This window comes from Phyllostomus hastatus, unplaced genomic scaffold, assembly GCF_019186645.2.
Source record: "Phyllostomus hastatus isolate PE091 unplaced genomic scaffold, TTU_PhHast_1.1 phas_contig_90, whole genome shotgun sequence".
In the NCBI taxonomy this organism is placed as follows: domain Eukaryota; kingdom Metazoa; phylum Chordata; class Mammalia; order Chiroptera; family Phyllostomidae; genus Phyllostomus; species Phyllostomus hastatus.
This window is the reverse complement of record NW_025333984.1, coordinates 13,299,067-13,309,911: the sequence shown is the minus strand read 5'-3', so window position 1 is coordinate 13,309,911 and position 10,845 is coordinate 13,299,067. Positions and strand designations below refer to the sequence as shown.

Below are 10,845 nucleotides of genomic sequence, written 5' to 3'. Positions count from 1 at the left end.
GTAGTAAAGACAAACAAGTGAAAAAGTAACTATGATATAATGTGACAAGAGTTATAAAACTAGTATGTGGAAATGCTATTGGAATGTGAAAAAAAGTTACTAACTTGAGCTGAGAAAGTAGCAGGGGAAATTTCACATGCAAAGCCACAATCACAACAGACCATGGTGTGTTTGGTTAACTCTGAGCAGTTCATGTCATTGGAGTGTAAAGGGCTCAGGGAAATAGTAGGGAGTGGCAGGGGATTGGACTAAAAAGTTATGCAGGTACCAAAAGAGAACTTTGAATTTTATCCAGTACGTGAAAAGGAGTCATTAAAGCATTCTAAGTAGGGAAGCTCTGTGATCATATTTGCATTTTAGAAAGAGCACTTTGGCAGCCACAATATGAAGGGTGGATTGGAGAGGGATAAGACTGGGGAATGGGCAATGAGGGAGAAGAAGGAGTCAAGAATGACTCCAAGATTTCGAGCTTGGCTAGAGCCAGTGGGATGGTGATATTGTTGATCAAGACTGGGAATAGAGGAGAGAAACAGGATTGGATAGGAAGATGTTGAGATCAATTTTGGACATTTTAGGCTTGTGATTTCTATCGGTCAGACATTGATGTAGAGATGTAAACACTAGTTGGGTTGGGAAAAAGGAAATCTGAGAACAAAAGCAATATTTGCTTTAGTGAACTCTCTTAAGAAATTCTAAACTATTTAATCTTGGAAATTTGAGCCAGTTATGTAAACATGTCACACCAATCTAGTTGCTCGCATAGTGTTTTTCTCTTGCCTTTGTGGCAAAAAGGCTGCTGCTCTTCGGAATCTCCTTCTCAGATACCTTCCAACTTCTGCCAACTGTTAACAACAGAGTAGAGGGGCCCTGACCACTATTAACAAGTAATAATGATATATAACAACAGATCTGTGGAAAATGCAAAAAAATGAAACACTCTCCTCTCAGACCCTTTTCTTACCAAATTCGATTTGTAAAACTAATGCTAAAAAAAATAAGATGCCTGAAGACAACAACTTGAAAACCATTTAAAAATCACCTCAGATAAATTCTCAAGATTCAGTAGTAAAATATAATAACATTAAATCTGGAAAGGATATTAGAGAGCATTTAGTGAAAACAACCTGCATTGCATCTGACTCCAGGTCCAGTGCTCTTTCTACTCTGAGCTGCTGCTTACCAGGAAGTACCATCTTTTTAAAAATCAATGAATGATATCCCAAACATTTTGAAACATATGTCAAATTTGAGTTATAATAGTTAATATTTCACAGTAATTCAACTATTGGTGCTATACTTTATACATAATAATATATTATCCTGTTAAATATGTTAACTATTAAACAGACAAGGAATTATGAATCTTTTGCCATACAGTGTTTCTCATTCAACGGAATCCATCATTTTCACAGTTTCAAAGAAGTATTGAAAAGTACTAGGATACTTTGGGTTGTCAGCTGGGACATGAACAAATACCTTTATTTTATAGAACTGGATATTATAATATAATCACTAAAATTGAATTCTAACAGTTCAGTAACTTCTGGTGGATTAATTTAAATAGTCCCCCATACAGTGCTGTACCAGTATTTGATTTGTATACAATTTGTTGCAATGCACTTGGTTTTACTTGATTGTTAATGAGAAATACCACTTCAAGATGCCCTCATGGTTTTGTCCATGCTTAAACTTACTACTTTTCACCCCTCACCCCTCTGAAATCATTATCCTAAATTAATCTTTCTTAGGCATTTAGTTGCTGCAAATCTCATGAAGAAAACATTAGTGTTGTCTTGGTGACTTGTTGACAACAATAAATGGATATAAAAAAGAAACGTATGATTTTCTCTTTCTAGACTGTACCACTGATTTTCCCACAGTAATATTGAGCAGCTATATGGGTGGAAAACTTGACAACTGACAGTGTATTAATTTAAGACTTTTTCTAATCCCCCAGACCTTTTTTCAACCCTTGGGGTTTAGCCACAAGAGAATGAAATTTAAATGTTGTTTCATTATGAGCATTATTCCTTTTACAGTCTCAATGCTCTGGTTTTTCAGAAGACTACTTTGGCAGAGTAAACTTCCTTTCTTTAATCAAGGTTGAGTCCAGGTATAAGTCATTCTATGTATTTGTGTAGGAGAGGAATACTAAGAGAAAGTTTGAAGTTGGGAGAAGAAAACAAAATCTAAAAGAAACTTCAATTGTTTGATGAAAGATTGGCTAAGTGACTTTAGTGCACATCTGGCCACAAACTGTCTCCCAAAGCTAATCTCTAGTGGTAACTACAATTAATGACAGAAATTTTTCCAAACCCTTGTTTTACTCAGAGATAAGGCTACAGTACAAATGCCTTCTTTCCTTGGAAGCTGCCCTGGCCTAAGGTCTAGTAGGCTGATATGGTTTGACTGGGAGGAGGTCCATGATCCCAAATATATTTCCCCCATCTAGGTTCTTTGTTAGAATCATTTTCCTTACTGACTTCCTCTTAAAATATTCAAACATGATAAAGTAATTTAACCAAATCATACAGAAGTGTGATTTACTCTATGACTTTATCCAGGCAGAAAATAGAGGGTGTGTGTGTGTGTGTGTGTGTGTGTGTGTGTGTGTGTTGAGAAGTGGGGGAGGAATAGGACAGATGAAGGCAAATGTCAAGGAAAAAGAAGTTGAAAGGCTGAATAGTCCTGCCTATTTCACAAAGTTCTTTAGTTTCAGGGTAAGAGGGAAGAAATGCTGACAGGGGGATCCAAATGGTTTAAGAAGGATGTGATAGGCTCTCAATCTAGCAGCTTAATCTTCAGGATGTACTTCCTTGCAGACCCCTGTGTGGGCATAGCATCAGTCAGCGCTCCAACCAAAAAAATGTATTAGGTTGGCCAAAAAGTTCTTTTGTTTTTTTTTCTGTAAGGTGGCTCTAGTGGTGCTCAGTTGTCTTTAACTTCATTCAAAACAATTTTGCTAGATTATATTGTGACAGCTGTCATATCATGTGCATTTAAAAATTATCAAAATTGGTGAATTTTTCAGTATACATTTTAATATTGAAGATGAAAGAAAATATGCAACATTTTTGGCATATTATGTTTTATTATTTCATGAAAGGGAAAAATGCAACTGAAATGCAAAAAAAAATTTGTACAGTGTATGGAGAAGGTGCCATGACCAATCAAACATGTCAAAAGTGGTTTGCAAAGTTTTCTGCTGGAGATTTCTAGCTAGACAAAGCTCCACAGTCCAGTAGACCAGTTGAAGTTGATAGTGATCAATCAAATGGAGACATTAATTGAAAACAACCAACATTATACCACATGGGAGATGGCCAACACACTCAAAATATCCAAGTCAATAAAGTTATTGGTGAAAATGAAAAGTGTGTCTTTTATTTTATGGAAAAAACTAAATGGACTTTTTGACCAACCCAATACACTTGACAAAATGGAAAAATTGAAAGAGGGGTTATTTACAAATAGGTTACTTATAAATGTATAGATGTAGGGAACCACAAAGAACAGCACAATGACCCAGGCTAGCATAAGCTCAACTCTTACTTTCCCTAGACCCTAAGGGACAGGGATAGGAAGTGGTTCCCAGAGCCTGAAAAACTGAGTTTTAGTACAGTTGACTACCTTGAAAGGAGTGGTGACCTTGTGGAAGGACTAAAGTACTCCAAGGTGACCTTGCAGTGAGGGAAACATGAGAATAAATCCCTTGATTTAATTTTTCTCCTTCCCTCTGATCTCCTGATGGTAAATTCACCAAACCCAACCAAAAGCCAGAGGCAAGGAAGATCACTGATGTCCATATAGGTCAGCCACTCAAGGAAGAAAGCAGAGTGGAGAAGGGTAGAGAGTGCATTTAGAGGGGCAAACAGGTGATCTCTGACACAGCCACCAAGTGGAGGTTCTGTGGGCAGACTCCTTGGGGTCTGGTACATTGCTGGACACATCTGCTGAACCAGCTCCAGTGACTGGGCAATTTTATCTTCATGCATACTCTTCTCTGTGGCTATGGGGTCATGGCATAAGGCTTTCCCATTATAGAGACTCTTTTCTCTAATCTTTAATATTCATTCCCTTTTCAATCCTCCTTCATATTTTCTTAATCTTGTATCCTTGGGTATACCATTTAGAACTCTTTTGTTTGCAAGTGACAAAACAAACAAATAAATTGAAAAAACTCAAATTGACTTAAAGATAAAAGGACATTTCCTGAATTACATAACTGAAAAGTCCAAGTGTACTTTGGCTTCAGCCATAGTGAGGTCCAGAAACTCAAAGATGTCATCAGGAACCAATCTCTCTCCATCTCTCAATTCTGCTCTCCATTATGTTGGCTTCATTCTCAGGCTCCACAAGTCAAGATAGACTGCACACAAAGGCAATCACTGCCAGACCTAAATCTTTAAAGGCTAATGCCCACTTGAAAAGATCACTTCTCTTTCCTAATAGTTCAAATAAAAATTCTGACTTTCTCATTAACTTGCATCGGATTCTGTGCCCATCCCTGAACCAATCTCCATGGCCACAGGGAGAAACTTTTCTAATTGTCCAGGCTTGAGTCACATGCCCATTGCCAAAGCTTGAGGTGATATCACTACCACTGAACCTGCCAGAATTGACAGTCAGGGAGAGACAATCCTCCTGAGAAAAACTGAAGAGATATTACCAAAAAGGGTGAAGAGATGTGAAGTAGGCAGTACAATAGATGACTACTACATTTTTGTCAAAAACTGTTCTGTCAAATCCTACACTTACTTACGGTTGTCTCAGAACTTTTAGACTGAAATCTTTTCACAATTTTAACATTAAGATGTCCAAAGAAGAGTTCTTTCACCCCACCATAGCATTTTGTCAACTATTTTTGCTTGGAAGAAAAGGAAGGTGGAGAGTCAGAGAAAGAAGCCACCTTAATTTATTCCATATTGTCTTTACCAAAGAAAATTCTATAATTAAATTCAGCATTAGAAGTCTGGCTTACATAAAACATTTTCTTTCCAGAACAGAATGATACAGCCATAATAAAACAATTAATTTGAATCAGAAAAGTATTTGATTACATCAGGAACAAACGTGTTCATAAATGAGAAGCAGGATGAGCATAACATCCTTTCCCACCCCCCTCATCCTCTAGCTGATGAGATGTACATAGGAAATCCCAAGGAATGCACTAAAACAGTACTAGAGCTAAAAATAAGGTTGCAAGATAAAAGATCAGGATACAAAAATCAGTTGTCTTTCCATATACTGGCAGTGAACAATTCCAAAATCAAAATAACAAAACAATTACATTTACAATAGCATAAAATAATAAAATGCTCAGGAAAAGATTAACAAAGAAATGCAAAACTTGTGCAAAAAAACCTACATAGTATTTTTGAAGTAAATTAAAGTACAAAATAAATGGAGAGACATCTGTGCTCATTGACTAGAACAGCAGTCTCCAACCCTTTTGGCAGCAGGCACTGATTTCATGGAAGGCAATTTTTCCATGGATCGGGGGTAGGGGATGGTTCTTGGATGATTCAAGCGCATTACATTCAAGCTCACATCCTGCTGTGAGGCCTAGTTCCTAAAAAGCCTGGACCAGTGCTGGTCGGTAGCCTGGAGGTTGGGGATGCCTGGATTAGAAGATTAATGTTGCTAAAATGGCAATACTTCCCAAATTAAACTACAACTTCAATACAATCCTTTCAAAATTCCACTTTCCACCCTGGCTGGTATAGTTCAGTGGACTGAATGCCCTTCAGGTTGCTGGTTAGATTCCCAGTCAGGGCGCAGGCCTGGGTTGCAGGCCAGGTCCCCAGTTGGGGGCGTGTGAGAGGCAACCACACATTGATGGTTCTCTCCCTCTCTATCTCCCTCCCTTCCTGTCTCGCTAAAATAAATAAATAAAATCTTTTAAAAATATCCAACTTCCTCTTTTACTCAGAAATTGACGAGGCAATATTAAAATTCACATAGAAATGTAAGGGACCCAGAAAAGCCAAAATAATCTTAAAAAATAAGAACAAATCTAGAAGGCTCATACAGCAATTTTAAAACTTGCTACAAAGCTAGAGTAATTAAAACAGTGTGGAACTGTCATAAGGACAGACAAATAGATCAATGGAATTAAATTGAGAGTCCAGAAATAAACCCATAAGGCCAAGGCCCATTGATTTTTGAAAATGGAGCTACATCCATTTGATAGTGAAAGAATACTCTCCTCAACAAATAGTGCTGTGACAATCCACATGCCAAAGAAAAAAAGAAAAGAATTTGGACACCAACCTCATGCTATATGCAAAAATTAACCCCAAATGAATAAAAATCTAAATGTAAAAGCTAAAACTTCTGGTCAAGGTGGCAGCATAGATAAAAATAGCGGGCCTCCTCACACATCCACATCAAAATTACAACTAATTTATAGGAGAATCATCACTTAAAACTGTCAGAACTCAAGATGAATAGAAGTCTGACAGCTATGGAATTACAGAAACCACGTCCATCCAGATTGGTAGGCAGGATGGAGAGGCAGAATAGGTTAAAGCCATAATCACCTGTGATGCATAAAAATTCAGGAGGGCTATCTCAGGAATGAGGAGTCCCAGCCCCACACCAGGCTCCCCAGCCCAGGGTTCAGTGCCAGGAAGATAAGTCCCCATAACTTCTGGCTGCAAATACCAGCAGGGATTGAGTTGGTGCAAGAAGCTTCTGGAGTCCCAAGCTGTTCCTCTTAAAGAACCCACACACAAGCTTACTCAGACTCACTCCCTCTGATCTCAAGCACTGGGGTAGCAGCTTGAAAGGCACTAGTAAGATATGGTGAGGAACTGAAGTGTCTGGGATCAAGGTGAGAACTTGGGGACAGCTCACTCCCAAACAGGCAGGCAGAGTCACAGAGTAGGCAGGTGAGTGCCATATCTGAGATTCCATCAACCTGGCTAATACTGCTTGCCCTGCCCTAGAGGTCCTCTGAAGCTCCATCCCACCCAACTTACAGCTGTTCACAGTAGCTTTTCTATATGAATGGCTGGTCTTGACTTTTGCTTCACAACTTCCTAAATCCTTTCAAACAAGCAACAGCTAGCCTCAGTGAGTTCCCAGCCCACATATAACACTTGATAAGTGGTCCTGGGCTTGGCACTAGCAGTAACCAGCCTAGATTCACAGCTTGGCTTTGCCTGGGAATCTCCTAGTACAGCTCAAGTAGCAGCCATCTCAGATTGCTTTATAGCCCAGGCAGCATGGCCCTGAGGCAAAACACAGGTGAGGGATGACCTTGGCCTGCACCACCTGGGAAACCCCAGGGCCAGCACACCCAGTGGACAGCTACAGACCACACCAGAGCACTGTCATTGTGCCCCTGCACAGATGATCCTCCACAGAGGGTGGAGGTTGGTGGTCAGTGGTCACAGCCAATCCTTACAGCTGACTGACCTGGGTAAATCCCTCTCCTTGACCTGCCAACAGTAATCAAGGCTCAACTACAAGAGGAGGGTCTACTCAGCCCACACAAAGGATGCACCTCAGGTACCCAGCTTGGGTGATGGGGAGACTGTGCCACTGAACCCTACAGGGCACCTACTATATTAGGCCACGCTACCAAGACACAGAGTCATAGCAGCCCTACCTAATAATAAAACAAACACAGTGAGGTTGCTAAAATGAGGAGACAAAGAAATATGGCCCAAATGAAAGGGCAGATCAAAACTCCAGGGAAAGAACTAAACAAAGGGGAGATAAACAATCTATCAGATGCAGAGTTCAAAACATTGATTATAAGGATACTCAAGGAACTTAGTGAGAACCTCAGCAGCATAAAAAGGATACAGTCAGAAATGAAGGATTCACTAATTGAAATAAAGAACAATTTACAGGGAAACAACAGTAGAGTGGATGAAGCCGAGAATCTAATCAATGATTTGGAATATAAGGAAGCAAAAAACAACTGATCGGAACAACAAAAAGAAAGCAAAATATTTAAAAAAACCCAAGGATAGTATGAGCAGCCTCTGGGACGAGAAATCACTAAAGGAGTTCATCATCACCAAACCACTATTATATGAAATGTTGAAGGGACTTATTTAAGAAAAATAAGATAAAAACTATGAACAATAAAATGGCAGTAAAATTTCAGATATCTTGTGTAGCAATATTTTTGCTGATGTATCTCCTAGGGCAAGGAAATAAAGGGGAAAATAAACAAATGGGACTACATCAAATTAAAAAGCTTCTGCACAGCTAAAGAAAACAGCAAAATGAAAAGGGAACTGACTGTATGGTAGAACATATTTACCAATGATATACTGAACAAGGGTTTAATTTCCAAAATATATAAAGAACTCATATGATTCAATAACAAGACAAATAATCCTATTACAAAACAGGCAATGAACCCAAATAGACACTTCTCCAAGGAGGACATACAGAGAGCCCATAGACATATGAAAAAAATGCTCAACATCACTAGCAATCAGAGAGATGCAAATTAAAACTGCAATGAGGAGTTTTACCCCCATCTTCCACACAGGGACGGCAGTAAGATAACCAGATGGATGGGATCCGCATTGTGTGCAACCACTACCAGCTGGGCCTTCTTGTTCTCCACCAGGGTGGTGACAGTGTTAACTCCTGCTCAAAGGTCAGGTGGTCTCTTGGTGGGGACATCCCCTTTGCTGGCATCTTTTTTCTTTTCCCTAGGCCATCAATCTCTGCTTCTTCTCTTGCTTTGCCTCTGGTCAGTACTTGTGAGCCAGCTTGAGCAGCTGCATAGTTGTTTGGTACCCAAGGTCTAGATGAACTGGTTAATGGCAACAGGCACTTTCAGATGCTTATAGAGAATGGCCCATTGCCTCTGCAGTTGAATGTAGCAGGGCCATTTAACAAAGTGGGTGAGGTCCCTTTTGGGCTGGATATCTTGTGTGATGACAAAATTCTTAGGACTTTTCTCAAAAACAGGATTCACCGCCTTCTTGGCCTCCTGCTTCTTCATGACAGCAGGGGCTAGTGTCTCCTTTTTTCCATTAGCCTTCTTTCTCTTTAGCATCTTGGATGGCAGGAGGAGAGAGCTCGTGCATGATTTTTAGAAACTGAATAGTATTATGTTCTATTCAGAGTGTGGATGCATCAAAGTTTATTTAATCAATTGCAAATTGTGCATTAAAGTTGTTACCTATTTTTCATTGATATTACAAATCATATAGCAATGAACATTCTTGTGCAAAAAATCTCTTTACATACTTCTGATTATTTCTTTAAGATAGTTTTTATTATAGGAAAATACACATAACATAAAATTTAACATCTTAACCATTTTAAGTGTATAGTTCAGTAATGTTCAATATTTTCACATTGCTGTGAAACAAATCTTCAGAACTTTTCCATCTTGCAAATCTGAAACTTTATACCCATTAAGCAACTCTACTTCCCCCATCTCCTTAGCCCCTGACAAAACCATTCTACTTCTGTTTCTATGAATTTAAATATCTCATGTAAATGGAATCATACAGTATGTCTTGCCTTTTTGTGTCTGACTTATTTCACTTAACATAATGTCCTCAAAGTTCATCCATGTAGTACCATGTAACAGGATTTCTTTCATTTTTTAAGCTAAATAGTATTTGATTGTATGTATATACCACATTTTGTTTATCCATTCATTCACCAACAGATATTTGGGTTGCATCTACCTCTTGGATATTTTGAATGGTACTGCTGTAAGCATGGGTGTACAAATCTCTTGGAGATTCTGCTTTCAGTTCATCTGCATATATAACCAGAAGTGGGACTGCTGGATCACATGGTTGTTCTATTTTTAATTTGTTGAAGAATCTCAATACTGTGTTCCATAGCAGTGGCACCATTTTACAATCCTACCAACAGTGAACAAGGATTTCAATTTCTGCACAAGCTTTCAATCACTTGCTATTTTCTGTTGTTTTTTTGTTTTTGTTTTTGTTTTGTGTGTGACAGTAGCCATGCTAACTTGAATGAATAGATAGCTTGTTGTGAGTTTGATTTGCATTTTCTGATGATTAGTAATGTTGAACATCTTTTCACATACCTGTTAGCCATTTGTACACCATCTTTGGAAAAATGTCTCTTCAACCTTCACTCTCTCCTGTGCTCCCACATTTGGGCAAGCTAATAAGAAAGCCTGAGTACTTCATGCTTTGGTGCCAGGAAGGGTTACCAACCACATAAGCCTGTCCATACACAGAAACTGTCACCCCAGCCCCAACCATAACCACAATTAAAATCCCAAGCCAGCCTCCTTTCTATGGTTTCTCAAGCCATTTTTGGACCAAGCTGGGAGGCCTGGCTGCTATCCCCAGGAAGCCCATTATGTAAGTAATAAATAGTTTCACACCTCCTTAGTGTGTATGTGGTATGATCAGTCTTGACATGTGAACTAAATTTGGGGTGAAGGTTCACCCTGTTTCTGCATAATGGTCACAACAGATGTCTACCATGTTCTCCTCATGGTCTCAAAGTAACTATTGCAGCTCTAAACAACACATCCTCATTCCAGAATTGCCAGGATGAGGGCCTGTGGTGGAAGGTGTTCACTTCATTGGTCCTCTAACTCTTACAAAGGAAAATCCTTCCTGGTAACCCCCAGCAAGTTCCCTGATATGTCTTATTGACCAGCAGTGGTTTATATGTCCACCCCTAAACCAATAATTGACAAAGGAAAACAAGATTGGCTGAGACCAATCACTACTGACATATCACTGTATAAGCAATGTTAGAGGTTCTGTTAGTAAGGAAGAAAGTAAGATTTGCTGTTAGCTATTAACCAACTCACATCTGCCACAAGAATGTTGATACAGTCCTTTTTCAGATATTTTATGTAGAAGT

The 10,845-nt window shown here is 39.0% G+C and overlaps 1 pseudogene; it reads right to left on the bottom strand.

The window, feature by feature from the left end:
- Positions 1-8,494: 8,494 nt before the first annotated feature.
- On the bottom strand, positions 8,495-9,031 carry LOC123827766 (annotated as a pseudogene).
- Between the last annotated feature and the right edge of the window lie 1,814 nt (positions 9,032-10,845).